We start from the raw sequence: 14452 nt of genomic DNA on the forward strand, positions 1-14452 counted from the left end.
ACCTGTATTATTTCAGTAGACATTGAAATGAGGATGCATCTTGCTGCCTTTCCAATGAAGCAAGTTTAATTTAGTAATAGGTGAAAAACCATCCTTACAAAGGTGTTAATCAGAGACTTGGCTTTGTGGACACTTTTCAGAGAACAAATTTGTTAGCATAAAAATAAAGCCAGAAAATGAAGAGCTGTTTAATCACTCAATTGGATTTTTTTGCCAGCATATTTCTTTTTCTCTGCAACCCACTGCTAAATTGTGCTTCCTAGCTGTTTTTATAAAATCACTGAATCAAATCTAACTCTGATTACATCAGAGAAGGCCAGGTACCCTACACCATAAGAGGGGGTTTGAAATTTTGACTTGTCTACTTAAAGATCACCAAAATCTGATAACAAGGTCAATTACGTCCCTGGGTGGGATTGAACCACCAACCTTTTGGTTAATAGCCATACACACTAACTGATCGCGCCACAGAGACACTTTGCAAAAGTACATACTGACAAAGGCTAATAAGCATTCATCTAAAACGTTTCCTAGAAAAACTTTAAAAAGTCAATAATCTGGAGAGTTTTTGTAAGATGTTTCTTCCATCAACCAACGAAGAAACACATTGGTACTTTCCCAGGATGAGTGAGTGCTTCAGGATCTATTGCACTTACATGTGCAGCAGAGTACAGCAATGGAAGCATGCTGGGCACATAACCCAGAGGTAGGCAGATTGAAACTATCCTCTGCTATATGCATTTTTTTTTTAAATTAAAGTAATCCAAAACTGGGATTGATATGTTGGCTCTTTTATTTTTACTTACAGTACAATAACTTTTACCATTTTAATTTGTTTTAATAGTATATTGACAGTATTGTTTTCTTTCAAAAATCCACTTAATTTTTTTTACCCTATTATTAAAATGGTAATTGACAAAAACAAACTACATTGTCACCAGAAGAGCAATACAAAATGTACAAGTGATATATTAAAATCATCTTTCCAGCTTGAATTTCAATGATGCATTGGGGCAACGATTTTGTGAGAAACATTTTCACCCTTAAATAAAGATTTTCTTAATTCCTTACCTGTGTGCTAATTAGATATCACCTTGTTTTCACATTAAACAGACTTCCACATGAGAAAGCAGCAAGGATGCAGTGGCGTTAATGTTTCCTGGTGTCAACCTGTATTATTTCAGTAGACATTGAAATGAGGATGCATCTTGCTGCCTTTCCAATGAAGCAAGTTTAATTTAGTAATAGGTTAAAAACCATCCTTACAAAGGTGTTAATCAGAGACTTGGCTTTGTGGACACTTTTCAGAGAACAAATTTGTTAGCATAAAAATAAAGCCATAAAATTAAGAGCTGTTTAATCACTCAATTGGATTTTTTTTGCCAGCATATTTCTTTTTCTCTGCAACCCACTGCTAAATTGTGCTTCCTAGCTGTTTTTCTAAAATCACTGAATCAAATCTAACTCCATCAGAGAAGGCCACGTACCCTACACCAGAACAGGGGGTTTGAAATTTGGACTTGTCTACTTAAAGATCACCAAAATCTGATAACAAGGTCAAATACGTCCCTGGGTGGGATTGAACCACCAACCTTTTGGTTAATAGCCATGCACACTAACTGATTGCGCCACAGAGACACTTTGCAAAAGTCCATACTGACAAAGGCTAATAAGCATTCATCTAAAACGTTTCCTAGAAAAACTTTAAAAAGTCAATAATCTGGAGAGTTTTTGTAAGATGTTTCTTCCATCAACCAACGAAGAAACACATTGGTACTTTCCCATGATGAGTGAGTGCTTCAGGATCTCTTGCACTTACATGTGCAGCAGAGTACAGCAATGGAAGCATGCTGGGCCCATAACCCAACGGTAGGCAGATTGAAACTATCCTCTGCTATATGCATTTTTTTTTTGTTAAAGTAATCCAAAACTGGGATTGATATTTTGGCTCTTTTATTTTTACTTAAAGTACAATAACTTTTACCATTTTAATTTGTTTTAATAGTATATTGACAGTATTGTTTTCTTTCAAAAATCCACTTAATTTTCTTTACCCTATTATTAAAATGGTAATTGACAAAAACAAACTACATTGTCACCAGAAGAGCAATACAAAATGTACAAGTGATATATTAAAATCATCTTTCCAGCTTGAATTTCAATGATGCATTGGGGCAACGATTTTGTGAGAAACATCTTCACCCTTAAATAAAGATTTTCTTAATTCCTTACCTGTGTGCTAATTAGATATCACCTTGTTTTCACATTAAACAGACTTCCACATGAGAAAGCAGCAAGGATACAGTGGCGTTAATGTTTCCTGGTGTCAACCTGTATTATTTCAGTAGACATTGAAATGAGGATGCATCTTGCTGCCTTTCCAATGAAGCAAGTTTAATTTAGTAATAGGTGAAAAACCATCCCTACAAAGGTGTTAATCAGAGACTTGGCTTTGTGGACACTTTTCAAAGAACAAATTTGTTAGCATAAAAATAAAGCCAGAAAATGAAGAGCTGTTTAATCACTAAATTGGATTTTTTTTGCCAGCATATTTCTTTTTCTCTGCAACCCACTGCTAAATTGTGCTTCCTAGCTGTTTTTATAAAATCACTGAATCAAATCTAACTCTGATTACATCAGAGAAGGCCAGGTACCCTACACCATAACAGGGGGTTTGAAATTTTGACTTGTCTACTTAAAGATCACCAAAATCTGATAACAAGGTCAATTATGTCCCTGGTTGGGATTGAACCACCAACCTTTTTGATAGTAGCCGGACATACTAACCGATTGCGCCACAGAGACACTTTGCAAAAAGTCCATGCTGACAAAGTCTAATAAGCATACATCTAGAACGTATCCTAGAAAATCTTTAAAGAGTCAATAATCTGGAGAGTTTTTGTAAGATGTTTCTTCCATCAACCAATGAAGAAACACATTGGTACTTTCCCATGATGAGTGAGTGCTTCAGGATCTCTTGCACTTACATGTGCAGCAGAGTACTGCAATGGAAGCATGCTGGGCCCATAACCCAGAGGTAGGCAGATTGAAACTATCCTTTGCTATATGCATTTTTTTTGTTAATTTAAGTAATCAAAACTGGGATTGATATTTTTGCTCTTTTATTTTTACTCGAAGTACAATAACTTTTACCATTTTAATTTGTTTGAATAGTATATTGACAGTATAGTTTTCTTTAAAAAATCCACTTAATTTTCTTTACCCTATTATTAAAAGGGTAATTGACAAAAACAAACTACATTGTCACCAGAAGAGCAATACAAAATGTACAAGTGATATATTAAAATCATCTTTCCAGCTTGAATTTCAATGATGCATTGGGGCAACGATTTTGTGAGAAACATCTTCACCCTTAAATAAAGATTTTCTTAATTCCTTACCTGTGTGCTAATTAGATATCACCTTGTTTTCACATTAAACAGACTTCCACATGAGAAAGCAGCAAGGATGCAGTGGCGTTAATGTTTCCTGGTGTCAACCTGTATTATTTCAGTAGAAATTGAAATGAGGATGCATCTTGCTGCCTTTCCAATGAAGCAAGTTTAATTTAGTAATAGGTGAAAAACGATCCCTACAAAGGTGTTAATCAGAGACTTGGCTTTGTGGACACTTTTCAGAGAACAAATTTGTTAGCATAAAAATAAAGCCAGAAAATGAAGAGCTGTTTAATCACTCAATTGGATTTTTTTTGCCAGCATATTTCTTTTTCTCTGCAACCCACTGCTAAATTGTGCTTCCTATCTGTTTTTATAAAATCACTGAATCAAATCTAACTCTGATTACATCAGAGAAGGCCAGGTACCCTACACCATAACAGGGGGTTTGAAATTTTGACTTGTCTACTTAAAGATCACCAAAATCTGATAACAATGTCAATTACGTCCCTGGGTGGGATTGAACCACCAACCTTTTGGTTAGTAGCCAGACACACTAACCGATTGCGCCACAGAGACACTTTGTAAAAAGTACATCCTGACAAAGGCTAATAAGCATACATCTAGAACGTTTCCTAGAAAAACTTTAAAAAGTCAATAATCTGGAGAGTTTTTGTAAGATGTTTCTCCCATCAACCAACGAAGAAACACATTGGTACTTTCCCATGATGAGTGAGTGCTTCAGGATCTCTTGCACTTACATGTGCAGCAGAGTACTGCAATGGAAGCATGCTGGGCCCATAACCCAGAGGTAGGCAGATTGAAACTATCCTTTGCTATATGCATTTTTTTTTGTTAATTTAAGTAATCAAAACTGGGATTGATATTTTTGCTCTTTTATTTTTACTTAAAGTACAATAACTTTTACCATTTTAATTTGTTTTAATAGTATATTGACAGTATAGTTTTCTTTCAAAAATCCACTTAATTTTCTTTACCCTATTATTAAAATGGTAATTGACAAAAACAAACTACATTGTCACCAGAAGAGCAATACAAAATGTACAAGTGATATATTAAAATCATCTTTCCAGCTTGAATTTCAATGATGCATTGGGGCAACGATTTTGTGAGAAACATTTTCACCCTTAAATAAAGATTTTCTTAATTCCTTACCTGTGTGCTAATTAGATATCACCTTGTTTTCACATTAAACAGACTTCCACATGAGAAAGCAGCAAGGATGCAGTGGCGTTAATGTTTCCTGGTGTCAACCTGTATTATTTCAGTAGACATTGAAATGAGGATGCATCTTGCTGCCTTTCCAATGAAGCAAGTTTAATTTAGTAATAGGTTAAAAACCATCCATACAAAGGTGTTAATCAGAGACTTGGCTTTGTGGACACTTTTCAGAGAACAAATTTGTTAGCATAAAAATAAAGCCATAAAATTAAGAGCTGTTTAATCACTCAATTGGATTTTTTTTGCCAGCATATTTCTTTTTCTCTGCAACCCACTGCTAAATTGTGCTTCCTAGCTGTTTTTTATAAAATCACTGAATCAAATCTAACTCTGATTACATCAGAGAAGGCCAGGTACCCTACAACATAAAAGGGGGTTTGAAATTTTGACTTGTCTACTTAAAGATCACCAAAACCTGATCACAAGGTCAATTATGTCCCTGGGTGGGATTGAACCACCAACCTTTTGGTTAGTAGCCAAACACACTAACTGATTGCACCACAGAGACACTTTGCAAAAGTGGATACTGACAAAGGCTAATAAGCATTCATCTAGAACGTTTCCTAGAAAAACTTTAAAAAGTCAATAATCTGGAGAGTTTTTGTAAGATGTTTCTTAGATCAACCAACGAAGAAACACATTGGTACTTTCCCATGATGAGTGAGTGCTTCAGGATCTCTTGCACTTACATGTGCAGCAGAGTACTGCAATGGAAGCATGCTGGGCCCATAACCCAGAGGTAGGCAGATTAAAACTATCCTCTGCTATATGCATTTTTTTTTTATTAAAGTAATCCAAAACTGGGATTGATATTTTAGCTCTTTTATTTTTACTTAAAGTACAATAACTTTTACCATTTTAATTTGTTTTAATAGTGTATTGACAGTATAGTTTTCTTTAAAAAATCCACTTAATTTTCTTTACCCTATTATTAAAAGGGTAATTGACAAAAACAAACTACATTGTCACCAGAAGAGCAATACAAAATGTACAAGTGATATATTAAAATCATCTTTCCAGCTTGAATTTCAATGATGCATTGGGGCAACGATTTTGTGAGAAACATCTTCACCCTTAAATAAAGATTTTCTTAATTCCTTACCTGTGTGCTAATTAGATATCACCTTGTTTTCACATTAAACAGACTTCTACATGAGAAAGCAGCAAGGATGCAGTGGCGTTAATGTTTCCTGGTGTCAACCTGTATTATTTCAGTAGACATTGAAATGAGGATGCATCTTGCTGCCTTTCCAATGAAGCAAGTTTAATTTAGTTATAGGTGAAAAACCATCCCTACAAAGGTGTTAATCAGAGACTTGGCTTTGTGGACACTTTTAGAGAACAAATTTGTTAGCATAAAAATAAAGGCAGAAAATGAAGAGCTGTTTAATCACTCAATTGGATTTTTCTGCCAGCATATTTTTTTTCTCTGCAATCCATTGCTAAATTGTGCTTCCTAGCTGTTTTTTATAAAATCACTGAATCAAATCTAACTCTGATTACATCAGAGAAGGCCAGGTACCCTACACCATAAAATGGGGTTTGAAATTTTGACTTGTCTACTTAAAGATCACCAAAACCTGATCACAAGGTCAATTATGTCCCTGGGTGGGATTGAACCACCAACCTTTTGGTTAGTAGCCAGACACACTAACCGATTGCGCCACAGAGACACTTTGCAAAAATTACATACTGACAAAGGCTAATAAGCATTCATCTAGAACGTTTCCTAGAAAAACTTTAAAAAGTCAATAATCTGGAGAGTTTTTGTAAGAATTTTCTTAAATCAACCAACGAAGAAACACATTGGTACTTTCCCATGATGAGTGAGTGCTTCAGGATCTCTTGCACTTACATGTGCAGCAGAGTACTGCAATGGAAGCATGCTGGGCCCATTACCCAGAGGTAGGCAGATTGAAACTATCCTCTGCTATATGCATTTTTTTTGTTAATTAAAGTAATCCAAAACTGGGATTGATATGTTAGCTATTTTATGTTTACTTAAAGTACAATAACTTTTACCATTTTAATTTGTTTTAATAGTATATTGACAGTATTGTTTTCTTTCAAAAATCCACTTAATTTTCTTTACCCTATTATTAAAATGGTAATTGACAAAAACAAACTACATTGTCACCAGAAGAGCAATACAAAATGTACAAGTGATATATTAAAATCATCTTTCCAGCTTGAATTTCAATGATGCATTGGGGCAACGATTTTGTGAGAAACATCTTCACCCTTAAATAAAGATTTTCTTAATTCCTTACCTGTGTGCTAATTAGATATCACCTTGTTTTCACATTAAACAGACTTCCACATGAGAAAGCAGCAAGGATGCATTGGCGTTAATGTTTCCTGGTGTCAACCTGTATTATTTCAGTAGACATTGAAATGAGGATGCACCTTGCTGCCTTTCCAATGAAGCAAGTTTAATTTAGTAATAGGTGAAAAACCATCCTTACATAGGTGTTCATCAGAGACTTGGCTTTGTGGACACTTTTCAGAGAACAAATTTGTTAGCATAAAAATAAAGCCAGAAAATGAAGAGCTGTTTAATCACTCAATTGGATTTTTCTGCCAGCATATTTTTTTTCTCTGCAACCCACTGCTAAATTGTGCTTCCTAGCTGTTTTTTATAAAATCACTTAATCAAATCTAACTCTGATTACATCAGAGAAGGCCAGGTACCCTACATCATAACAGGGGGTTTGAAATTTTGACTTGTCCACTTAAAGATCACCAAAACCTGGTCACAAGGTCACTTACATCCCTGGGTGGGATTGAACCACCAACCTTTTGGCTAGTAGCCAAACACACTAACTGATTGCACCACAGAGACACTTTGCAAAAGTGGATACTGACAAAGGCTAATAAGCATTCATCTAAAACGTTTCCTAGAAAAACTTTAAAAAGTCAGTAATCTGGAGAGTTTTTGTAAGATGTTTCTTCCATCCACCAACAAAGAAACACATTGGTACTTTCCCATGATGAGTGAGTGCTTCAGGATCTCTTGCACTTACATGTGCAGCAGAGTACTGCAATGGAAGCATGCTGGGCCCATAACCCAGAGGTAGGCAGATTAAAACTATCCTCTGCTATATGCATTTTTTTTGTTAATTAAAGTAATCCAAAACTGGGATTGATATTTTTGCTCTTTTATTTTTCATTAAAGTACAATAACTTTTACCATTTTAATTTGTTTTAATAGTATATTGAAAGTATTGTTTTCTTTTAAAAAGCCACTTAATTTTCTTTACCCTATTATTAAAATGGTAATTGACAAAAACAAACTACATTGTCACCAGAAGAGCAATACAAAATGTACAAGTGATATATTAAAATCATCTTTCCAGCTTGAATTTCAATGATGCATTGGGGCAACGATTTTGTGAGAAACATCTTCACCCTTAAATAAAGATTTTCTTAATTCCTTACCTGTGTGCTAATTAGATATCACCTTGTTTTCACATTAAACAGACTTCCACATGAGAAATCAGCAAGGATGCAGTGGCATTAATGTTTCCTGGTATCAACCCGTATTATTTCAGTAGACATTGAAATGAGGATGCATCTTGCTGCCTTTCCAATGAAGCAAGTTTAATTTAGTAATAGGTGAAAAACCATCCCTACAAAGGTGTTAATCAGAGACTTGGCTTTGTCGACACTTTTCAGAGAACAAATTTGTTAGCATAAAAATAAAGCCAGAAAATTAAGAGCTGTTTAATCACTCAATTGGATTTTTTTGCCAGCATATTTCTTTTTCTCTGCAACTCACTGCTAAATTGTGCTTCCTAGCTGTTTTTATAAAATCACTGAATCAAATCTAACTCTGATTACATCAGAGAAGGCCAGGTACTCTACACCATAAGAGGGGGTTTGAAATTTTGACTTGTCTACTTAAAGATCACCAAAATCTGATAACAAGGTCAATTATGTCCCTGGGTGGGATTAAACCACCAACCTTTTGGTTTGTAGCCAAACACACTAACTGATTGCACCACAGAGACACTTTGCAAAAGTGGATACTGACAAAGGCTAATAAGCATTCATCTAGAACGTTTCCTAGAAAAACTTTAAAAAGTCAATAATCTGGAGAGTTTTTGTAAGATGTTTCTTAGATCAACCAACGAAGAAACACATTGGTACTTTCCCATGATGAGTGAGTGCTTCAGGATCTCTTGCACTTACATGTGCAGCAGAGTACTGCAATGGAAGCATGCTGGGCCCATAACCCAGAGGTAGGCAGATTAAAACTATCCTCTGCTATATGCATTTTTTTTTTATTAAAGTAATCCAAAACTGGGATTGATATTTTAGCTCTTTTATTTTTACTTAAAGTACAATAACTTTTACCATTTTAATTTGTTTTAATAGTGTATTGACAGTATAGTTTTCTTTCAAAAATCCACTTAATTTTCTTTACCCTATTATTAAAAGGGTAATTGACAAAAACAAACTACATTGTCACCAGAAGAGCAATACAAAATGTACAAGTGATATATTAAAATCATCTTTCCAGCTTGAATTTCAATGATGCATTGGGGCAACGATTTTGTGAGAAACATCTTCACCCTTAAATAAAGATTTTCTTAATTCCTTACCTGTGTGCTAATTAGATATCACCTTGTTTTCACATTAAACAGACTTCTACATGAGAAAGCAGCAAGGATGCAGTGGCGTTTTATGTTTCCTGGTGTCAACCTGTATTATTTCAGTAGACATTGAAATGAGGATGCATCTTGCTGCCTTTCCAATGAAGCAAGTTTAATTTAGTTATAGGTGAAAAACCATCCCTACAAAGGTGTTAATCAGAGACTTGGCTTTGTGGACACTTTTAGAGAACAAATTTGTTAGCATAAAAATAAAGGCAGAAAATGAAGAGCTGTTTAATCACTCAATTGGATTTTTCTGCCAGCATATTTTTTTTCTCTGCAACCCATTGCTAAATTGTGCTTCCTAGCTGTTTTTTATAAAATCACTGAATCAAATCTAACTCTGATTACATCAGAGAAGGCCAGGAACCCTACACCATAAAATGGGGTTTGAAATTTTGACTTGTCTACTTAAAGATCACCAAAACCTGATCACAAGGTCAATTATGTCCCTGGGTGGGATTGAACCACCAACCTTTTGGTTAGTAGCCAGACACACTAACCGATTGCGCCACAGAGACACTTTGCAAAAATTACATACTGACAAAGGCTAATAAGCATTCATCTAGAACGTTTCCTAGAAAAACTTTAAAAAGTCAATAATCTGGAGAGTTTTTGTAAGAATTTTCTTAAATCAACCAACGAAGAAACACATTGGTACTTTCCCATGATGAGTGAGTGCTTCAGGATCTCTTGCACTTACATGTGCAGCAGAGTACTGCAATGGAAGCATGCTGGGCCCATTACCCAGAGGTAGGCAGATTGAAACTATCCTCTGCTATATGCATTTTTTTTGTTAATTAAAGTAATCCAAAACTGGGATTGATATGTTAGCTATTTTATGTTTACTTAAAGTACAATAACTTTTACCATTTTAATTTGTTTTAATAGTATATTGACAGTATTGTTTTCTTTCAAAAATCCACTTAATTTTCTTTACCCTATTATTAAAATGGTAATTGACAAAAACAAACTACATTGTCACCAGAAGAGCAATACAAAATGTACAAGTGATATATTAAAATCATCTTTCCAGCTTGAATTTCAATGATGCATTGGGGCAACGATTTTGTGAGAAACATCTTCACCCTTAAATAAAGATTTTCTGAATTCCTTACCTGTGTGCTAATTAGATATCACCTTGTTTTCACATTAAACAGACTTCTACTTGAGAAAGCAGCAAGGATGCAGTGGCGTTAATGTTTCCTGGTGTCAACCTGTATTATTTCAGTAGAAATTGAAATGAGGATGCATCTTGCTGCCTTTCCAATGAAGCAAGTTTAATTTAGTAATAGGTGAAAAAACATCCTTACATAGGTGTTCATCAGAGACTTGGCTTTGTGGACACTTTTCAGAGAACAAATTTGTTAGCATAAAAATAAAGCCAGAAAATGAAGAGCTGTTTAATCACTCAATTGGATTTTTCTGCCAGCATATTTTTTTTCTCTGCAACCCACTGCTAAATTGTGCTTCCTAGCTGTTTTTTATAAAATCACTTAATCAAATCTAACTCTGATTACATCAGAGAAGGCCAGGTACCCTACATCATAAGAGGGGGTTTGAAATTTTGACTTGTCCACTTAAAGATCACCAAAACCTGATCACAAGGTCACTTACATCCCTGGGTGGGATTGAACCACCAACCTTTTGGTTAGTAACCAAACACACTAACTGATTGCACCACAGAGACACTTTGCAAAAGTGGATACTGACAAAGGCTAATAAGCATTCATCTAAAACGTTTCCTAGAAAAACTTTAAAAAGTCAGTAATCTGGAGAGTTTTTGTAAGATGTTTCTTCCATCCACCAACGAAGAAACACATTGGTACTTTCCCATGATGAGTGAGTGCTTCAGGATCTCTTGCACTTACATGTGCAGCAGAGTACTGCAATGGAAGCATGCTGGGCCCATAACCCAGAGGTAGGCAGATTAAAACTATCCTCTGCTATATGCATTTTTTTTTGTTAATTAAAGTAATCCAAAACTGGGATTGATATTTTTGCTCTTTTATTTTTCATTAAAGTACAATAACTTTTACCATTTTAATTTGTTTTAATAGTATATTGAAAGTATTGTTTTCTTTTAAAAAGCCACTTAATTTTCTTTACCCTATTATTAAAATGGTAATTGACAAAAACAAACTACATTGTCACCAGAAGAGCAATACAAAATGTACAAGTGATATATTAAAATCATCTTTCCAGCTTGAATTTCAATGATGCATTGGGGCAACGATTTTGTGAGAAACATCTTCACCCTTAAATAAAGATTTTCTTAATTCCTTACCTGTGTGCTAATTAGATATCACCTTGTTTTCACATTAAACAGACTTCCACATGAGAAATCAGCAAGGATGCAGTGGCATTAATGTTTCCTGGTATCAACCCGTATTATTTCAGTAGACATTGAAATGAGGATGCATCTTGCTGCCTTTCCAATGAAGCAAGTTTAATTTAGTAATAGGTGAAAAACCATCCCTACAAAGGTGTTAATCAGAGACTTGGCTTTGTCGACACTTTTCAGAGAACAAATTTGTTAGCATAAAAATAAAGCCAGAAAATTAAGAGCTGTTTAATCACTCAATTGGATTTTTTTGCCAGCATATTTCTTTTTCTCTGCAACTCACTGCTAAATTGTGCTTCCTAGCTGTTTTTATAAAATCACTGAATCAAATCTAACTCTGATTACATCAGAGAAGGCCAGGTACCCTACACCATAAGAGGGGGTTTGAAATTTTGACTTGTCTACTTAAAGATCACCAAAATCTGATAACAAGGTCAATTACGTCCCTGGGTGGGATTGAACCACCAACCTTTTGGTTTATAGCCGTACACACTAACTGATTGCGCCACAGAATCACTTTGCAAAAGTACATACTGACAAAGGCTAATAAGCATTCATCTAAAACGTTTCCTAGAAAAACTTTAAAAAGTCAATAATCTGGAGAGTTTTTGTAAGATGTTTCTTCCATCCACCAACGAAGAAACACATTGGTACTTTCCCATGATGAGTGAGTGCTTCAGGATCTCTTGCACTTACATGTGCAGCAGAGTACTGCAATGGAAGCATGCTGGGCCCATAACCCAGAGGTAGGCAGATTAAAACTATCCTCTGCTATATGCATTTTTTTTGTTAATTAAAGTAATCCAAAACTGGGATTGATATTTTTGCTCTTTTATTTTTCATTAAAGTACAATAACTTTTACCATTTTAATTTGTTTTAATAGTATATTGAAAGTATTGTTTTCTTTTAAAAATCCACTTAATTTTCTTTACCCTATTATTAAAATGGTAATTGACAAAAACAAACTACATTGTCACCAGAAGAGCAATACAAAATGTACAAGTGATATATTAAAATCATCTTTCCAGCTTGAATTTCAATGATGCATTGGGGCAACGATTTTGTGAGAAACATTTTCACCCTTAAATAAAGATTTTCTTAATTCCTTACCTGTGTGCTAATTAGATATCACCTTGTTTTCACATTAAACAGACTTCCACATGAGAAAGCAGCAAGGATGCAGTGGCGTTAATGTTTCCTGGTGTCAACCTGTATTATTTCAGTAGACATTGAAATGAGGATGCATCTTGCTGCCTTTCCAATGAAGCAAGTTTAATTTTATAATAGGTGAAAAACCATCCTTACAAAGGTGTTAATCAGAGACTTGGCTTTGTGGACACTTTTCAGAGAACAAATTTGTTAGCATAAAAATAAAGCCAGAAAATTAAGAGCTGTTTAATCACTCAATTGGATTTTTTTTGCCAGCATATTTCTTTTTCTCTGCAACCCACTGCTAAATTGTGCTTCCTAGCTGTTTTTATAAAATCACTGAATCAAATCTAACTCTGATTACATCAGAGAAGGCCAGGTACCCTACACCAGAACAGGGCGTTTGAAATTTTGACTTGTCTACTTAAAGATCACCAAAATCTGATAACAAGGTCAATTACGTCCCTGGGTGGGATTGAACCACCAACCTTTTGGTTAATAGCCGTGCACACTAACTGATTGCGCCACAGAGACACTTTGCAAAAGTCCATACTGACAAAGGCTAATAAGCATTCATCTAAAACGTTTCCTAGAAAAACTTTAAAAAGTCAATAATCTGGAGAGTTTTTGTAAAATGTTTCTTCCATCAACCAACGAAGAAACACATTGGTACTTTCCCATGATGAGTGAGTGCTTCAGGATCTCTTGCACTTACATGTGCAGCAGAGTACAGCAATGTAGATGATGGCCTAACAGGAGGCTTTAAAATTTTCTTTCTAGTGTCCTTCGTTTGGGAGAAAAATGCAAAGGTACAAGACAGCTTTTCCTTGCCAATATCTCTCTTTTGCAAAGAGCTGCGCATTGGAAAATTCAGGGCTATGCCGTGTAAATGATGGCCTAACAGGAGGCTTTAAAATTTTCTTTCTAGTGTCCTTCGTTTGCGAGAAAAATGCAAAGGTACAAGACAGCTTTTCCTTGCCAATATCTCTCTTTTGCAAAGAGCTACGCATTGGAAAATTCAGGGCTATACCGTGTAGATATTAGAGATGAGCGGGTTCGGTTTCTCTGAATCCGAACCCGCACGAACTTCATGTTTTTTTTCACGGGTCCGAGCGACTCGGATCTTCCCGCCTTGCTCGGTTAACCCGAGCGCGCCCGAACGTCATCATGACGCTGTCGGATTCTCGCGAGACTCGGATTCTATATAAGGAGCCGCGCGTCGCCGCCATTTTCACACGTGCATTGAGATTGATAGGGAGAGGACGTGGCTGGCGTCCTCTCCATTTAGATTAGAAGAGAGAGAGAGATTGACCTGATTTACTGGAGCTTAGGAGTACTGTAGAACTGTAGAGAGTGCAGAGTTTACTAGTGACTGACCACAGTGAACACCAGACAGTGCAGTTTTATTTAATATATCCGTTCTCTGCCTGAAAAAAACGATACACAGTGACTCAGTCACATACCATATCTGTGTGCACTGCTCAGCCCAGTGTGCTGCATCATCTATGTATATATCTGACTGTGCTCAGCTCACACATCTTATAATTGTGGGGGAGACTGGGGAGCACTGCAGTGCCAGTTATAGGTTATAGCAGGAGCCAGGAGTACATATTATTATTAAAATTAAACAGTGCACACTTTTGCTGCAGGAGTGCCACTGCCAGTG

The 14452-nt window shown here is 35.6% G+C and overlaps 4 non-coding genes across 4 annotated transcripts; all 4 read right to left on the minus strand.

Annotated features, from left to right (window-relative positions):
• Positions 1-3900: 3900 nt before the first annotated feature.
• On the minus strand, positions 3901-3974 carry TRNAS-ACU (transfer RNA serine (anticodon ACU)). The gene has a single exon. It is a non-coding gene; the product is annotated as a tRNA-Ser (tRNA).
• A 1097-nt stretch (positions 3975-5071) lies between these two features.
• On the minus strand, positions 5072-5145 carry TRNAS-ACU (transfer RNA serine (anticodon ACU)). The gene has a single exon. It is a non-coding gene; the product is annotated as a tRNA-Ser (tRNA).
• Positions 5146-6236: 1091 nt separating this feature from the next.
• TRNAS-ACU (transfer RNA serine (anticodon ACU)) lies at positions 6237-6310 on the minus strand. The gene has a single exon. It is a non-coding gene; the product is annotated as a tRNA-Ser (tRNA).
• A 3429-nt stretch (positions 6311-9739) lies between these two features.
• Positions 9740-9813, minus strand: TRNAS-ACU (transfer RNA serine (anticodon ACU)). The gene has a single exon. It is a non-coding gene; the product is annotated as a tRNA-Ser (tRNA).
• Positions 9814-14452: the final 4639 nt, after the last annotated feature.

Source organism: Pseudophryne corroboree, unplaced genomic scaffold, assembly GCF_028390025.1.
Source record: "Pseudophryne corroboree isolate aPseCor3 unplaced genomic scaffold, aPseCor3.hap2 scaffold_1284, whole genome shotgun sequence".
In the NCBI taxonomy this organism is placed as follows: Eukaryota; Metazoa; Chordata; class Amphibia; order Anura; family Myobatrachidae; genus Pseudophryne; species Pseudophryne corroboree.